At 44.2% G+C, this 19,824-nt stretch overlaps 1 long non-coding RNA gene across 1 annotated transcript in view; it reads right to left on the bottom strand.

The window, feature by feature from the left end:
- Positions 1-1,958: 1,958 nt before the first annotated feature.
- The window catches only part of LOC118646732, a 92,132-nt gene continuing 74,266 nt past the window's right edge, over positions 1,959-19,824 (bottom strand). The window contains exon 4 of the long non-coding RNA XR_004964184.1: positions 1,959-14,599. This is a non-coding gene — a long non-coding RNA (uncharacterized LOC118646732). The remainder of the gene's footprint in view (positions 14,600-19,824) is intronic.

Here is a 19,824-nt window from a genome sequence, read left to right as displayed (position 1 = left end):
TCTAGCAATCAGCTGGATAAAAAAAAAGATGACCACAACGTCGTTATGGTCAGATCGTTTTAAATCTAATTTCCGGTGGGCATCGTACACGATAAGGGACGTCAAGGAATCAGTGTCAATTAACGATGATGAAAGCAAAGGCTTGCCACGTTACCGGTGATCGCGCATGAATATTCATCCCGTTCGGAGAATTTAATAGATCACGGACACCCTCGATGAACTACGAAGAAAGGGGTGTGAGAAAGAGGAAAAAAAAGTCGCAGCAAGAAAGAATTTGCGCGCGTGGATGCGCGTGCTACCACAATGTCGACCATGTAAGTGACTCCATCGTAACGAAACACCGACGACGAGGAGGTAAACGTATACACACGTGCATACGCACGCATACATATACATAGACGCACGTATCTCCGCGTATGTATGTACACGTGCATGCGTTTATATATGTACCCGACGGAAGCGTCTAATCCATCGGGTGGGCATTGTTGTCAGACATATTGGGGTTTGTTCTTGAGGCAGCCCGAGGGAGGAGGAGGAGGAGGTGGCGAACGAGGAGATGGCGGAAGGTGGTCAGGGGGTGGTTCGAAGGGGGTGGGCCTCGGAAAAGGGGGAGGGGGAGGGTGGTTAGCTTTATTGATCTGTAAGACTGCCAACCTACGGACTCTGTGCTTACCCGCGCTCTCCTCTTCGTTCTCTACATTCTCCACCACCGCCTTCTCTTCCTACGGTGGACCTACTCGCTCTTTCTATTCTCTCTCTCTCCTCTCTCTCTCTCTCTCTCTCTCTCTCTCTCTCTCCCGTTCGCTCGACTCATTTCGGCTCAACCTCTCTTCCTCTCTCACGCGCGTTTCTCGGCCCTTGCAAACACACACCAGTCCACATTGTCACTCTCTCGCTCTTGCCGTTCCCTTCCGTCTCACTTGCCTGCGTTCTCTCATCCCTGCGGTACGTCCCGTAAGCTCTACGTACCTACTCTAGCCACCCTTAACGCTGGCTTAGCAAGGGACAACCCCCGACCACCGCCACCGCCATCCGCCGCCGACGCCGCTACCCCCGGGTCGCCCGTCGTCCTACCCATCTCCGCCACCCCACCGCCTGCCCCCTTTTCTCTTCTCGTCGACGGTCCTCCCGGATTCACAACCAGCTAACCAACACGCAAGTCGCTTAAATCCACGCTCAACCTAGTCTCATTGTGTTTGTGTAACGCCCGAAGACCGCACGGACAATGCACGTTCGCCGTAACTTTCTCGACGCTCACCTCGACGAATTTCCTCCCCTTGCACTTTCTTTTACCCTTTCTTCCGCGCAACTTTTTCGCCGTCCGTTTCGATACGCGGTTGCCGTTCTCTCAAGTTTGATCGGATTCTATCTGCAATCGATCGTCACGTTATTCGGATTTTGATTAATTTTGCAAAAATGTAGCTGAAGCACACTTAAATGTCTTTATCAAATCACCTGTCGCCGCGTTGTTAATATTGCTGATATGATTAATTATACTTTTATGAAGATTGTACCAATCACGTGAGTATTGGCATTCGATAAAATTTCAAATCAGGTCGCAAAGGCGCGAACAAAACGGCATATTAACTTCTTTTTTTATATAATTACAAAAAAAGTAGCAACATTCGCGCAACAGTTCGAACGATATCGCCGCTTCGTTGCCGCTAGCACATTCGTATCGGACAGCAAAGTTATCTAGTGCAATGTCCAAAAAACTGGAAGAGAATCGACGAGCGTACGTGACAACCGTTAACTTTACAACTTTGCACTCGTAGTATGTATACATACATATATATATATATATATATATATGTAACATTTTATGTGTATATATAATTTACAATCATTATTCAAGTCCAGCGTTCTCATTACCATCCGCTTCACGCTCTTCTATCGTTCCCCTTCTACTTCTCTTCCTCGCTGTCTCTCTCTCTTTCTCTTTCTCTTTCTCTTTCCGTTTGCATCTACGTGCCTCCACTCGAGAGTGTTACGATGAACAGGATATAAGCGATTTTGAAACGTTTTCCCCGCTACTGCGTTCCACCCTCCCGTGAGAGGGTTCTCTCCGTCTCCCAGGCGTCCGTCCACCTCCTCGGTCTTTCCTACTCCCCCGCGCATTTTTCTTACGTCCCCCTTTCCCTCCCGTATTCTCGGGCTCTTCCAACCTTCGTCGACCATCACCACCGCGCATACCACCACACGCGCGGCCGCGTCTACACGCACGCGTCGATGAGCACGCCGTCCCTCCTATGACGTGAGATTAAATTCTAACGGGCCAGCTCCCCAACGTGCAGGCATTTTTCTTAGCTCGCCGGGGAAAGGACTACGTGCCTAAATTAATACTCACTCCCACGTAGACGGGTCGAGGGTGGACACTAACGGCGTAGATTCGCACGTATATACGAGCCCGCGCGTATGTTTAGGTACCACGGTAGCCGTGATAGTATTCGCAACGCCATACGGGCATTTCGACCCCCCGTTGAATTTCTAGCGGCCATTATTTAGCGCGCTTAGAACTTGCTGTCCGTGGGGTAATGGCGCCCTTCCGTACACCGTAGACCGTAGTATATACCGTTAGGATAGCCAACAGGACTGCCAGAACGGGAGGATAAGAGGAGCAGGAGGAGAAGGAGAAAGAGGACGAGGAGGGTTAGGGGTTTGCAGCACAACCTCGCAGCAATCTGGGAATTCCTGTTAGTTCTTTGGGCGTAATGACTCAACCCTTCCCGACAAAATTACGGCAAGAGAGCGCCGGATGAGAAACGAACGGTGATTACGCACGGTGACGATAGGGGTACACGTACCGTACCGGGATACGGCGGAGTCTTGGGAAAAGTCAAACGAGATATTTTAAAGCAATTAATTAAGGCCGCGGCGGAAGGAGTTCTTCTATTATCCGGCGAGAGCACGTGAGGTCGTTTCTCGCGATGAATTTCAGCGGACACCGCCTGAAGGCAAATACGAGGAGCCGGAGTTACGTAATGCTTTCATTACTCCGCTGTACGAAGCTCCCTTGCTTAAATAATCCTCGATTTAATACTAATTATCCGCGATTTATTAGAATCATCTGGAATCTTTATATTTTTCGAGTAATCTGTAAGAATAATGGTAACCGGCATGTTTGTCGCGGCATTTAAATGTGACGCTTTTGTATCACTCTCGCTTTCGATTTCGTTACACAATGCAAAAGTCAAGTAAATATTCCGAAAGCATGTTTAAAAAATTCTTAATAATGTAGAGTACCTTTTTCATAATTTCACAACTTTCTTCGAATGTTTAGTTTATCTTAAGACAATTTCCCGTATATAAATAAAAAAATAAGAATAAAATAGTTTCCTCTTTTTTAAAGTTCTTTCACAGAAAAAGCATCAAGGAGCATTCTTCCTCTCTGCAATCAAGAACGAACCCACGGACCAAACATAGCGTTTTCTACTCAGAGTGTACCGCTCCGGCGGACTTAGATTTAGGGGCTGCTAGTTGGAGGCAGTTCGCGGGGGGTGGCGGCGAGCCCGGTGAGCCGAAGGGATAGAAGAGGGGCGAGGTATATGGGGGGTCGACGAGGAGGAGGGTCGGGTTGGTTCACATTTACATAGCGGACCCGGCAGGACTAGATGACTAGGCGGTGGGATATTAAGAGGGAGAAAGGGGGTAGGTGGTGGCAATTCTGGCAACATGGCCGCGACCGAGCCGCGCGACGTACACCAAGGGAGCTCCTGGAAAAGGGGGAGAGGGTGGTTGAATTTCCTATGCCACCGCCACCTTCTCTCGCATCGACCACCCAACTTCGTCAAGCCACCCCCTCCTCCTCCTCCTCCTCCTTTTCGCCGGGATGGGTAACTCATCCCAGAGTCTGCTTAGACGCGATTTCTCGGACCTAGCTTTATTCGATTATTAAGGACCGCTATTGGATTAAACGCGATTCCATTCCAGGCGCGGTTCTGCGACTGATTTCAGCACCCGGCGTCGCCACCACCCACTTTGACTCGCCTAACTTTCCCTCGCTCTTTTTCCGACTTCCTGTCTCCGTTCGTTCGTACCGCGCCGTTGATTGGTCTCGATGTCAGAGGGGGTAACTTTCCTCCACGGATACGGCATGCCACGTTTCAGCGCGGAATAGGGAACAGAAGGTTAGCCAATTAGATCCGCGACCGCGCGAAATCGGGCGTACAGCGGCGAATTGCAGGGTGACAGAATTTCTCAGGATATGGACACATTCGTTCGTTCACGAAACGAATCTTTCCCAATGTGGTACTACTTCTTGCGTGTACTACTGATTTTTGTACTTTTATTTGTATTGAATTTACGATTCATTAAAATTCGCGATATAAAAAACACAAGTTTTATAAACGCAGAAATAAACTTTCAGAAATTCTGCAAGAGAAATTAAAATTTAAAATCTTTTTTTATTATTTATATATAGCATGTGATCTTATTTATTCGTCCGTTTCTATTATTCACATTGCTCATTTTCTAAATAAGATCATTAAATTCGATAATCATGATTTTATTCGATGTTGTTCCTACTTTTTCTCGAGACGTTTACTTTATCCCACAATCCGCGAGAAACTTTGCCATACCGTGCGTGGTACGACATTTAACTTGCCGCGCAAGGATGGATTCGCATTTTTTTTCCCCCCCAAGTGTTCACCGACGCGGCGCAACAGCCGGGTATTCCTCGGCGCGAGAAAGGCGGACGTTAATCCCCGTCGCTGTAACTTTCAACGGCGGTAACTCATCCGATCAAAACCGTGAAACTTGGAGGCACGAGGCTTAGTCCTAATTTAAGGGTAGAAGTGAAAACCACCCCTGCCGGCGCTAATTTAAGGCCGGCACTGCCCGCTCATTTGTTTTAACCGCTCTCCCGCGGGAAAGTCGGGAGTGAAGAGAGAGAGAGAGGGAGGGAGAGAGAGAGAAGCATGGTGTACGCAGGTTTGCGGAAACGGCAGGGAGAGCGAGAGAGAGAGAGAGAGAGAAAGATGAAGGCTCAATAGAGAGAATCGGGGACGAGAGGTATGGGGTGAGCCCGAGGGGGGGAGGGAGGGTGGTAGGCGAAACGCGGTTTTAGTTTAGTTGCAATTCGCACCGTAGCGCGACCGGCTTTGAGTTTGCTTTTACATTTTCAAAATGCGCCGCGCGAGCAGCGGCAGCCGATACTGTTTGATCGCCAGATCAGCAGTTTCGGGATTAGCAACGCTCTTTAAAAAAAAAAAAAAAAAAACACCGTTTCACCGCAATTCGCGTAAAGTGGACAAGGGTAGAGAAATTTATTTTTTCCACCATATATTTATATCCATGGATGGAGCTAATTTGTAAACAAATTTGAGGCAGCCGCTCTCTTTTTACGTGTGCCGCAGAGAGAGGACTTCGATTTTTCAGGGATATTTATATCTGGATGATTTACATATGTTAAAATATCTATTGCGTGTGGCGCAATGCAAATATCGGGACGATGAAGCTCTACAGGAATGTGTAATAGTAAATAAGACAAAAAAAAAAAGAAAAGAAGGAAAGAAGTAAAGTGTATGACGAACGACGCGGCATCCGAATTTAAACTCTTTAGGCTGCTTCAAGGTTTATCGAATTCTTCGAGCTTTTCTCTTTTTTATTTCGCCGTTCCATCATCCCGCAACGCGTTCTTTTTTTCTCACTCGTCGAGATCACTTTAAAGCCGCTCTCGCCGGCGTCCCGGCAGCATCCACTTTTCTTCCTTTTTCCTGCATCTGGCCTGCGCGCGCGAGCCTGCTCCTTTTTTATTCGAACGAATCGCTCAGAATCACCCCGACGTAACGGAATTAACTCGCGATTTACCGATTTATTAGCACGCCAGTCTCCCTTTCTTTTTAAGCGCTTTACTCGTGTACTGCTATTTCCATTTTTTTTTTGCTTTAAGGATGTGTCAATTGGGAAATATCAAGATCAAATCAAATCAAAGAAACGGAAAATATTATTATATTAATTCCAATAGCAATAAATAATACTATTGTTGAAAGCAATATATTGATTCAGATGTCTAGAGTGTAACAAATTATATACGATTTCATTAAAAAGTAAAAACTTGTAAAACAGTATGTATTGACCGTACAAATATAATTCGTTTAGCAGATAATTATAAACGCAAAATAAATATAAAGAGTTATATAATATATTCTAATTAATAATCAATAACAAATCATTATTTTTATTAAATTTCTATCTAGTTACGGTTGTTATACGTATAACAACATGTATTTCGATGGATAATAATGATATCAGACAAAATATCAAGTTGATAGATAAAAATTTGCAAATGATATCTATGAATCCAATTTTACGTCAATAAAAATTCCAACGTAATGTCACAGATGTCTACACTCACCCCAGAAACATTAATCGAAACGGAAGATTGACACATGTAGTGTCTATGTCCTGTTCATCATCGCAGTTGATCAGAAGAATTCTTTGTCCGTAGACAGACAGTCCGACACTCTTTTCCAACGAACAAAACTCTCCGCGTTTCGTCTCTTTGACAGCGCGACTGCGACGGCACTGAGGGCTCAAAAGCGCCAAAGGTGATTCGCGATCCTTGCGATCGCGTGAATCGCCGCCAGATCTGAATATCAAAGGCACTTCGTCCACTCCGTGGACAAGCGTGGAAACCTGAATAACGGCTGGGGGTCCTCCGGAACCAGGTGGGGTCCGCACCGGTTCGTCTGGTTTCTTCCAAAAAACGGAGATCGCCCGTTCGTCCATTGGGGGGCTGCCATTATAACGCATCCCCGCGAAATGTGGCATCCCTCGCGGTCCAGCGCCACGTTCTCGCGAGGAAACGAGTTCTTTCCCTACGCGAGATGCGACATCCCTTGCGTTTCTTTGTGAAGAAACGAGTCCGCGGTGGTCCACAATTTCAAAACTCGTTCCGAGATAGACGGTTGCTCGTTTATACCGGAAGAAAAACTTATCTCCTTTAACGCCAGCTTGAAATAGTTGAGAACGTTGTGTTTCACGTAGAGAAACCGAAAACGAAGATTACCATATCGATCCGATTTTAATTTCTCATTAGATCGATTAACGAACACGTTGAATTCTTTATCTATTCAGGTTTGCGAGAGACATACCATATATTAATTTAAATACGTTTAAATTTAATCTGAATGAAATAATAATACGCACATTACAAAGATACTGTTTCAAAAATTAGTAATTTATAATAAAACGTTCGAAAATTCCCCGTCATTTATCCCAGTTTTCGCTAAAATTGTATGAAAGAATGTAATTTACGTTTTATGTGTATTGGTGATCTTGCAAGTTCTATATTATTAGAGTGATGCTGCGTCATCTGCATACGAAAGAACATAAATTTATCTCAAACTGTACGCGTGAATCTCACATGGGGGGTCCACGGGTGAAAAACTTGTTTCGTTAAAGGCGACCGCTCTTCCTCCAACCGGTCCTGCAAACAAGATCATCTCTACGGAAGCTTCTAACCGTCTCCGAGTTCTAGAATCTAACCGTTATGAAAAGATATTCGTTCGAGTTTTCTTGCGTTTTACCGCATGAAACGACGCGCGCGCGCAAAAGGGACGAGTAACATAATGGTCTCTTGTTCAATAAGCTAACGTTGTATTCTCGTATCGTGGCGAAAATTGCGGATAAAGCTCTTTGAGCAGCCGTGAGATAGCATTTACCGCGGTAGCGAGATCGCGAACAAAGTGCATCTTGGGGGCCGTAAACTCGATCGGACGTACGCGCGCATCATTGCAAATGAAGGTGCTACACCTGGTCTTATCCGAGACAATAAAAAGGAACGACTTGCTAGCCGCGTAGTTATTGGATAGCGAGAGGTCAGCTCGCCGCAAATGGTTAATAAAGCTCGAAGAGAACGTGAGATGCATGCGGGGAGCGGTTAAGGTTGGCGTTAATGACGCCCGCATACCCGCGCTTTCCCGGGAGATGTGAGTGCGGGTAGAAAAATAAATAGCGAGCACCCTCACCAACCCCAAATCTTTAGTACCTCTTTTCTCATTTTTCTCATCCTTTCTTGATGTTTCTGTGTCAGAACCTTTCTATAAAATCTTTATTAATAATAACTCTTTATCACTTTATTAAATGGAAAGAACGATTTTGTATGTGTGTGTGTGTGTGTGTGTGTGTGTACTGAAATATTTGAAAATTTATTTTTATAAATACAGATTTGAAAATAATTATGTTGGACCATCAAAACAATTTTGTGTAAAAGAACGTTTAAACATGATGTACAAAATATAAAACTATAAAAAGTGTTGACATTCTAGCAACCAATTGGAATCCGCAATAATTATTTTAATTGCATAACAAAATTATTTTCAGAGTATGTATGTGTAGCTGTATGTATAGCTAAATATTTAGACATTCAGCAAAACCGTTCTTTGTTATACATATACAAATTTTCATATTACAAGAAAACAATTTTTTAATAAATTAATATAATTAAAAAAATCAAAACTCTAAAAGAATTAGTGGAAAATTTAATGAGATATTATTTAATGTCATCCTTCAATTTTCACGCTAAATATATTTATTTTTATGAAAATCAAATATGATTTATTATATTAACACATATTTGATGAATTCTGCATATTATACAGAGAATAATTCAAGTACATAAATTTCTCCTGCTGTCTTCCTCGATCTCGCTGTTACACTTGATCGCCTTCATTGACGGTTGGCAGATCGAGCATTTACAACATGTCGCAGTCCGACGTCAAAAAATTGTAAACTCATCGATGTTGACGCAAAACGGAAGACGAAGATATTGCGGAAGGAATCAGTCGATTGGAAATTATTCGAACAAGTACGAGAACCCGTGACTGGAAAGTTCGAAAATTGAAAATTTCTGTCGGAACGTTGTAATCGGCCGTTGCCTCGAATCGGATGAGGGTAACACTGATGGGTGGTGGCGGGGGTTGGTTGAGGGATGGCAAACTGTCGAGTCGAACGGACGAACGCGCGAGCGAGTGAACAACCACGAACGAAACTTGAGTGATTTATGTTAATTCGTGTTAAATTACTTTGTTTGGCAAATACGACCCGAGACATTTTTTGGAGTCGCTCGCGCTGATGCGAAAAAATCGGGAGGGTGAAGACGAATTTATTTAGAATATACAAGATGTGTAATTTTCTGATTTACATAAACGAATAATTATTACTATCGTCATCAGAATTAATGATATGACGAGGAGAAAAAGGAACGGAAGGAAGAATAATTCAAGTCATATCGCGGTAGATATATTCAACAATGTTGTTTAAAAATTTTACGTACAAATGACAAAAACCACTTTAGTAATGCGCTTCCGAGTACAAAATAATATTCTATATTTTGTTATATTCTATAATACCTGAAATTTTCAATGGCGCTTTTTGCATAGTGTATTTCGCAAACGACATCCTGAAAAGCGAAAGTTTTGCATTGCTTGTGTTATTTTATGAACTTAGAATAATCACTAGATGAAAAGAGAACGAGAGGAACATGTGGAAGTGGGTTTCCATAAATTTCGCGGCAATTTAAAATTACACCACGAGAGAGACAGAGAGAGAGAGAGAGGGGGAGAGAGAGAGAGAGAGAGAGAGAAGGGGCGAGTACGGAGGGGTACAGAGATATATCCTCAGTGTCGGACGCATTCCGGATTTCCTCTATTAATACCAAAGTTTGGTCGTCCAAGATTTTGTTCTCTTTTTAGTTATGCCGGCGACATTCGTCCTCATTATTCCGCGCGCTCCGAAATTTACTGGGCGGGACTGACTCTAAATTCGAGCGTCATGCATTCCTTGAATTACGAGTCCTTATAACACTCGCACTTTGCATTTACGAGCGCATATAATTACAAGTTAAAGTAATGCGTGGGCGATGTGCGATGTTGGTCGTAAGTGTGACATTCTTTGAAATTATGTAACAGAGAATTGTTGCTGCTTTTCACAATTTTATAGATACAGGCATGATTATTATTCTAAATAGCGTGGTATAAAATGATAATAGAAAGATACGCGTATAAACATATACGAGCGACGAGCGGCAAATACGTACAATATATTTAAAATAATAATTTATTTATGCATATCGTATTACGTGCATATCCTGCTTCAGATACTTGTTGCACTTTTTCGTTATATCTTTGTTCTTCAGCCATGAACGGTGATTTATTAATTTCCTATACGAAATAAGTTAGTGCGCTTGGAAACAATTATATATAAATTTTGGATAGTGCATAGCATATGAATGCTGTAAATGTATGATTTCGATATTACGCGGTACAGTAGCGGAATTAACATATGAAAAATATTTTGCGCTGAAAACAAACAATGCGAATGTTGACATTTGTTGAAATTTGTTCGCGCGACAGCCTGAATCTTGTTGAAAATTAGTATGTGGGAGCGTCGCGAGAGAAAAAAGGGAGGTAGATTCCGCAAATATTTGCGCTTCTTCGTTTTAATTAAAATTCACGCGCGCGTAAATGCGCGAGTCGATCTGCCGATTTATAATTAACTTCTCTGTTTAGTGACGCACGTAATCGGAATGTAACAAATGCGATATCGCGTTAGATATCTTCGCCGGCATGGATTAAGTTGCGTTCCTGTATCAGCCGTCGAACGCCCGAGCTTAATTACAAAGTAATTATCACCGGGCAATAAGAAACCAGCAATGGCTGTCGAATTTTACACCCGCTCGTGTCTCGCGAGTCCGACGAGTCGAACGCATATAAATATCAAAACCGCGGTGGGGTATTTCGCTTCGCCGCCCCTCCCGCTCGTCGAGCTTCAGCCACAAAGGGATATTATCGTAATGCGCATTATTAAAAGAAGCGCGGGAGGGGGCGGAGTACTGAAAACTATCGCGTAATGTAACGCCGATAAAACAACGTACGAGTGCACAATAAACGTCCCCATGGCGGACTCGTGTTCACTTTGTATTTTGACGAGCGTACACGCGGTGTACCGACACGCGCACACGCGCGTGTACACACGCGGGAGCAGCGGCGAGCGTGCGAGCACGCGCTTTCGCCCTCTGTGCCATTCGTAACGTCGGCGTAACGGTGTAACGCTACGCGAAACAACGCCGGCCCGGCGTATTCTGCCCGTCGTCGTGTTGTAACTGCACCGTTGTAACGGGCACCGCAATATGATGAACGATGAATAATAAACGGCGCTGCCGATGAACAACAAAACGGTGCGAAGTGTACCGCGAATAATAATTGGCAACCCTTTGGCTGTGTGTGCCCCAGCGACGACGAGCGATCGACGGTACCTCCGAAGGGGGGGGAGGGGGGTGAATAGGTGGGCGGATGGGCGGCGAGCGCGAAGGGTTGAACCGGGCCGGGACGGGGGCGCGGCAAGAGCGTGAGACATTGATTGACGATTTTAGTGCAGGCCGGTTTTCTCCGCCAGGGATTTAGATCTCGGCCCGAAATCGGACGCGTCCGGTAACGTATCTTCTTCTCCTCGGAATTAATGCCGCATGCCGCGCCGCGCTCAATCTACGTTCGACCAGCAACACTTGTTTTTATACACACACACACACACACACTATGCAGTTCACTAGAAACTGCATGTCAGATATACACACAGTTTTTGTAGTTTTACTCCGACACGCTTAAAAAGAAATACTTCACCTGAAATGTATAGGATAAATCCCGGTAATTGCCCCGCGGTAGAATAAATGTGATACAGATGTATTTTTCGTTAATTCGTAAAATTAATATTCATTACGGGGTCACTAAAAAGATAATGGTACACTCGGTTTTCACAGCTGTTTTTAAATAATCGATAATAATTATCTCATCATTGAAAAATACCTCGGTGCCACACATTATCCCTCCTCCTCGTTCTATCAAAACAGCTCCAATTAATTTATTAGAGTGGAAAGATTCAAAAGGCGAAAAGTATTCATTGAACAGTTAGTCATCGAATTAATATCTATCGCGCATTTATTTAATATTTCAATAAAGAGGACACGCAATAAACATATGGTCTCTGTAGTCACTTTGTTGCAACGCGGTACACAAACGCAAATTACCGCGACGTGATAACATGTATTATAGCATCAAATTACTTAAGACTAGAATTATCAAGCGGTCATTATTGCGCGAGCTTTTCTATTTTTTTAGATCAGTATTAGATTGCTTATATTGTACATGAAATAGAATTCTGAAAGACTTTTCAAAAATTGTGGCTCTACATTATAGTAAAATATTTGATTTTTAATCGGTTTTTCTTTTATTTTTAGTAATTTATTCGTTTCGACCTATTTTAGTAAGTAAAAGACTTTTAATTAAACTTTCTAGATAAAAAAAGAGGAAGGATTCTTTCACGACCCTCTTCTTTCGCTTTCTCTCTCTCTCTCTCTCTCTCTCTCTCTCTCTCTCTCGGCCCATCTCTCTTGCGAAACTTTTCTTCGCCGGACTGTCAAAGATGTCAGATCCCTCCGTCTCGAGATTCACGGCGGCAACCCTCGCGTGACAGCAACGAAGCGCAGGGTGCGCGCGAGTGGAAACGAGAAGGTCGGTGTGGCGAATACGAAGCGGCGAAAGAAAGACGGACGAATAGCGGAATAGACACGTAAAGCGGAGAGAGAAAGCGAGAGAGACAGAGGTAACACACGGTCGGCGAACCAATCGCATGCTGCGCCTGACAACCAGCCTGACTACTATACCGCACCATTGCGACCATTTGAGTTTCCTACCACGGTCTCTGTCTCCGTCCCTCTTTCCTGTCCACCCTCTCTCGCTCTCCCTGGCTCTCCACTATCGTGCTTCTATCTATCTATATATTCCGTTCTCGCTCGAGCTTTTCGTTTCCCTCTTCGTCTCTTCCGTGCGCTTTCACCTACCCTCTACCCCGCGCACCCTGCCGCCGCGCACCCCTTTCTCGCTCGCTCGTACACTCTCCTCGTTCCTATATCTATCTTTCTGTCTCTCGTATCCTCTGTTCGCCTTCCCGTTCCTCGTCTCGCCCGCACGCCACCCCGCGCGCGCCGTCTCGCTTGCACCTCCATCGAACCGGCGGAGCACCGGCCGATTTTGCATTTAAATTTGGTAAATTTGCCGGAGTTGGCAAATGAGCTGCGGGCATGGTGTCTAATACTCGCGCACGAGCACGGCCGCCGATACACTGCGTCTAATGCCTCTGGAGAGGGTACGCGAGTACAGTCCTCCGCGAAAATCCTCTAATGATTGCGAGATTGGTTCCTCGAGATTGGCTTCGTCATCATTTCGAAAAAATGGCATTATCTTCATTAAAGGTCTCCTTAAATAATTAACGACCGCAAGGTTGTCTTCGAGGCAGCTATATAGGAAGACTGAAAATAAAGGAAATATAGGGAGAGAGACAGAGAGAGAAAGAGAGATAAACAAAAATATCCTGATGATCGATTTAATAATTTTAAATCACATCCTATCTTAATATATTGTTAAATTTTTAATGTCGAATATCCAATTTTGAGTCATTTTTAATCATTTTTATAGGTCACCAGTGCTCCTACTTAACATGCCATTAAGTTAATTTAAAAAATGGAGTTAAACTCAAGAAAGTATATAATATTAAATTTGATTTAAATTTAGTTTGCTATTTAATAGGTACATACCGTTGACATCGACGCCACTTATTCAGAAAATTTGTGTTACTGCGATCCTTTAATATTTAACAGTGTATTGTTTTAATTAATCGCGATAATACTATAATTAATAGAAAAAGTAGCATAATAAGTGGAACAGATCTATCTGTAAAATATTATGTAAGTCTTCCTTGAATATTGCATCCAACTGCTTTATTTATATAATATTAATGATATACTTAATAAATCTGACAGAATTAGTGTTCAGATTAATTAAAAGTCTCCTCTGCAATATATGTTAGACATTTATATGTCGTGTCTTAAAATCTTCGAATGGCAGTCAGAGTGCATCGCAAAGTTACGTTGAAATGATAACAAAAAGGCGCAGATCGGTCGAGAAAAAAACACTCGCCAGAAGTTGCACGCGTTAACAAGTCGCTTTCATAAAATATAACGTCGAATAAAAAGTTACGTACGCGCGCGCGCGCGTGCAAACGTGCGTGGCGGGACCGGCGAAAACAGTTTCATTCATGGATTCGGCGCATTTTTTTGCTCTCCTTGCGCGCAATAAATCAATCGGCGATAAGCTGATAAATTCTGTACACGCGCATCGGCTGGCGCGGCGGAGGCGGCAGCGAGCCCGAGTTTCGCGCAGGACTGTACGCACCTACACGTGGGAAATAGTGCATAGGAAATGCAAACGTGTAGCGGAGAACTTCGGACAGCAACCCTCTAATTTTAGCCTGCAGAGGGCAGCACCCCGTCATGCCTATACGTGTCTGTCCGTGTTGTAAAGTTGCGTACCATCCCCCATCGTACAGTCCTCTTTCCAAATTCAACCGGAACAACGCCCGAAAACCGGAAACGTCGTTTCACCGGCCGCGAACGAAACGACGTTTCACCGGTGTCTCTCTCTCTCTCTCTCTCTCTCTCTCTCTCTCTCTCTCTCTCTCTCTCTCTCTCTCTCTGTTGGGATCGTCTGTCCGCCATCCGTGGTTATCAAGAAAATCAGGCTTCATTAGGGGAGGTATATGCCTTCTGGAACAAAAAAAAAGTCTTCAGATTACCATATATATCAGAATCCATGAATGTAACAGTGTTCGAAATGTGAAGAAGATCGAATTGGAAGAGATCGAAGACGATCCCGAGACACGAGAACGTTCTCCTCTTTTCAAGATGTCCCTTGATTATTTAAGTTGGAGATTTAATTGTTTTACGCGCGTCCGCATTACGGTGGAGCCGCGCCGCGCATAAAATATTTTTTGAAAAAGCGGATGATACGTACTACGCAGGAAAGGTTCGTAGCTACGGGAAAAAATGCGCCACGGTATTAAAATTTCACTATCGTATTACCCGCTATGCGCTGGCCGACGTCACGAAACGTTGCATTAATCCACGGACGTCTGTCCAACGTTTCAATGAGAGCGAAGAAAAGGGAGCGCTAAATTGGGATACACGGGCGCGGATAGGGGGGTAAAGCGAGAGGGAGAGAGAGAGGGGGGAGAGAGGGAGGGAGTGGAGGCAAAGAGAAGCCGCTATAAAAAGACTGTCTAGATTCGCTTTAGCGAGTTTTCCAGGTAACTTTCTATCGTTGCCTGGCGGTACAACGGCCGTCCGCTAATTAGTTCTGCGCGCGCGTTACACATAAAAATAGAGACAAATTCGGAAGACGCGATTTCGACATGTCTGTGTAATATTACTACCTTTGAGCTTTCTGAATCATCTCTTTTTTTTTCCCGTCCCGCGAAGACGGAAAATGTCGATTTCAAAAACAAAAAAGGATAATCTCAAGTTCTTCCTTTCTCAAATCGTTGCTTCCCTTCTCATTTCACGTATCGTTACCTTCGCGGCAGAGCTGATTGCTAAATAGCTGCGATTAGTAGTTTCTTAAATAGCCCATAAGATGTAAACCGAGCCGTGCTCTGCGTCCATTCGATTGGAAACCAGAAACCGAAGGACGGACGGCGTGTGGGCGCCGAGGGCGTCCCCGCGGCGATCTCGCGCTCTTGTTTCTAGAAGGTATCATCATTTTTGCCGTTCCGCCGAGTCTCGAACAGCGACGCGGCACGTAACGTAACGCGACGTAACGTAATACGGAGAAATAATAGGTTGATGAGGGGTGGAGTTGGGGGAGGGGGGGAGGGAGGGAGGAGGAGGCAGTGGCCGCGCGGGAGAGAACGAAAGGACGGGGATGAGGGCGCGCGAGTGAGGCGCCTACGGGGAGACAAGGGGGTTTCGGTGAAGGCAGAACGGGGGCCTGGGGGTGCCGGCGTCCTGTTCATTATGCAACGACGCGACTGCACGTCCCCCCGCGCGCGCGCCACTCTCTTCCACTCCACTTCATCCCCCCGGCGACGCCCCCCCTCGCTCCCCTTCCCTCCCGCGTCCCAACCTCCGGAACAACGAGCCACGGTTCTCCGGTGCAGCCGGAGAACGGGCGCAAAGTACAATCGGGAGGCCCCGCGGTTAATGAGTCGGCCGAACAAAGCGAAAAACCGTCCATTAAATAATGCGCGATGCAACGTCGGCGCAGCCGCGAGACGCACACGAAATGCACACGGAAAAGGGAGACGCTTTTTTCGAAATTTCGAGAGCCGCGTGTATGTCGCGAGCCTCTCCCCGGGTGCTTTCTTTGTGGCCGCAGGATTTTTTTTTCGCCCTCCTTCGCCTCCCCTCCCCTTCCCTTCCCTCCCTAAGAGTAATCCGAAGAGCGACGCGGGAGTGTTTTACCTCGTGAGGAAACGCGCACGCGGAAAATGTCGACGGGAAAAAAAAAAAACTGATTGCCGGGAGAGACAATGCCGGATCGTTGGACGATCGATGCGCATCGAAAGCTTGCGGAAGTCACCGCGATCGGCGTATGACAGTCGCATTTAATATCGCTTTTAATCTTCGGCATTTTTAATGCTCCACAGCCGCGGACCATTTATCCCGGCGAACGGTGCAATCGCGATCGCAAGAGACAGGACATATAATTAAATGCGAAAGTTTGTTAGAACTACGCGCGGGCGTTGTTACTCACTTGTCCCGTTCCCTGATAATTACTGCGATGCATTTATTCGCGTTCTCTCTGCAGCCGGGCTTGCTAGCTGGTTATGCTTTTGTAAACCCTTTGAGTGGTTTCTCCGAGGAACAGTGGCACTGTATGTTCCGCCGCATTGTTGCCCTTTTAAGCTCTAAGGATTTCTAATGCGTCGCGTGACAGTGCTCCGCTAGCACGCCGAAATGCATATATCCAAGTAATTGCTCGTGATTAAGCGGCGTTATTAGGATAATTGATGATGTTCCGTGCACAAAAACCGCAGCGTCTTCTTTTTGTCATAGTAGCGCGCCGAGAAAGTAACGATATAATTGTTTTTATTAAGTGATAGGTTTTTTTTTTTACAGCTTTCACTCGTCTCTTGAAAAGTTCTCATGTATATCGATAGACATTTCTACTTGTTTAATTCTTTTTCCCGAAGACTAATCGAGTTAAATGTAACGTATCCTTCCGTTTTTTATTTAACTACTCCTTTTTCCATATTTTAAATAACTAACATTAACTAAACGTTGACATTAAACATCACAAATGAGTTGCACGAGTGCGGTTGTCAGTTTTTATTAAAAAATTCTTTCAATAGAGATTTAGAAAGCATTTATCATTTATCGAATTGATCTTTTGCAAACATACACGCGTCTTAAAAATCAATCAAGTATAGAACGTCGTTAAGTACAGTCGCAAAATAAATGTTTCCTTAAGCAATCGATACCGTTTTGAATAAAGCTGATATTTCTGAATAAATAAAGCTTATTTATTCGATACTTCCGCTCCTTCTACATCACGGTAAAAAATATATATCTCAACTCTATATGTATTGCTGCAATTAACACGGAAAAAACAAGTTTGCAGCGAGAGTGTTTTAATATTTTTTAAATGCTGATAATACAATCTTAATCCACGATTAATTTCGATCTACGTACATCGATAAGGAATAACTCGCAGGTCGAGCTACATTGCAATTCCCTGGTATGGGCAAGCCTTTACGCGCCATAGGGCTGACGCACCCTTGTAGAACGTGATCTAAACTTTCATCTGCATTTTCATCTAAACTTTCATCTAACCTCCCCTATGCGTCTAATCGCGTCACCCCACCACCATCACTATATCCTACGAAAGGGCTAGGAAAGGAGTCGGAGTGGGGTTCGCCGAAGTATGGTGGGGATCCAACACTGATGCATTTGCAAAGGGATAAGTGTATGTACATGAATATATAGTGGGGGTAACGACCCTTGATAAAACGTAGGTCTCGAAGGGAAGACGGCGGTTCGTAAAAGAGTAATAAGAAAAGTCACTCTGAAAACGTCTTGCGGGATTACTTTACAAGCTATTCTATATAAGACATAAATTGCAAACCGAATGCGACAGCGAATCGGTCAATGATACTAATTAATGCTTTCGTTTTGGTATTTGGCTATTTCGTTTGCGAGTTGCGACCCGCGTTTTTGCGTTTTAATGTAGAATGGCCTTGATATGATTTCCTCCCTCGCGAGAAAAATTCTCTGATTTTAAAATGTAATTTACAATGTCGTTTCCTTAAGCAATCGATACCGTTTTGAATAAAGCTGATATTTCTGAATAAATAAAGCTTATTTATTCGATACTTCCACTCCTTCTACATCACGATAAAAAATATATATCTTAACTCTATATGTATTGCTGCAACACGGAAAAAAAAACAAGTTCGCAGCGAAAGTGTTTTAACATTTTTTAAATACTGATAATACAATCTTGATCCTCGATCAATTTCGATCTACATACGTCGATAAGATATGATGAGATTAACTATCACTTGCAGCGTGATATCGGATTTGCATGTAAAAAGACGAGGAAAATTCGCAATCGACTTCCTCAGTCGGAAGGCCAGCGTATTTGCTCAGCGTGCCGAGAGCGGGTTAATCCTTTTATTACTCCTGACATCGGGAGAACCGGTCAACCCGAGATCGCCAGTCACCGGAGATCTGCATTTCTACTTTAGAGAGAGAAAGGGGAGAGAGAGAGAGAGAGAGAGAAAGTGAAGGAAAGGGGCAGAAAACGCGCTATCCGGTGACACGAGGAATAAAAATTCATGCCCTCCCGACGTGCGGTAGGTTCGCCGATCCAACCGGGTAAACCGACGTCACTGTCGTCGTCGTCGTCGTCGCCGTCGTCGTCGTCGTCGTCGTCGTCGTCTCTGAAAATTCTTTTTTTTTTTTAGCCGCGCGGTTAAAATGCAAATTAAGTCGACGTGCTTAAGAATGTGAGATTATTAAGGGAGACTGCCGACTTGCCGCCCCCGCGGGTACTACGCGCGGGTCGCGAAAACATTTCCTCGCTCTATCTTCCACCTTTTTTTCCCCTCCGCCTTCTCATCCCCCGCACCGTGCATTATAAAACACATATTACTCCCGCGGCTTGCTTCCACGTCATATTCCTCCATCTGCCCCTCCAGGGAAACGACAGGACGTCGGCTACTTGAGACTGCAGGCAATAAACGACTTTGGACGCGCTTTCTCTCTTTCTTTCTCTCTTTAAAAAAAAAAAGTTTAAAAAACCATCAGAGTTGGAGAATTGAGTTCGTAGTCATTTTCCTCTCCTTCTCTCTCTCTCTCTCTCTCTCTCTCTGACTTCCCTCGAAAATTAACTCTATACAATCCATCCTGTTCAATGCTCAATTTTTTTTTTTTCAATATATAAAAATATGTTTCCATATTTTAAATCATGTGTACGTAGTCACGTCAAGGGTCGCAGAATCAGTCGTATTTACAATTTGAACGTATTACACTGATTCTATTTTATCTACTGGGCGACTAAAAGATATTTGATCACCGCATGTTTTTTTTTATGTCATTTTACGTGCAGTTTGGAATTGTTGTATTTATATATATGTATATAAAAGATATTTTTCAACGCGCGTTTTACGGTATCAAATGCGATACCGATCGGTGAAAATGAATTTTAAGAGTTTGCTGCCGAAATAAAAACATAAATCTGAATATATTCCAATTTGACATTGAGGGGGTCGGAAGGGGTTGCGGGTATCGGTGTTACATGCTCGCTTCACAAGCGAGCGTTGTCAGATATCCTATTATCTACAAATATAGTTGATTAAGTGGCGCCGATGCGCCAACGTTAATATCTACATCTGTAGCGGCTGCAGCGCTGAAATTATTACAAGTACAATGCGCACTTCCGGCATTATCCCCGCCATGACGAAACGTAGGCGTATAAATTTTCCCATAAGTAT

The sequence above is a fragment of the Monomorium pharaonis genome, chromosome 7 (genome assembly GCF_013373865.1).
Source record: "Monomorium pharaonis isolate MP-MQ-018 chromosome 7, ASM1337386v2, whole genome shotgun sequence".
NCBI lineage: Eukaryota > Metazoa > Arthropoda > Insecta > Hymenoptera > Formicidae > Monomorium > Monomorium pharaonis.
The sequence above is the reverse complement of the archived record's forward strand: the minus strand, read 5'-3'. Positions and strand labels throughout refer to the sequence as shown.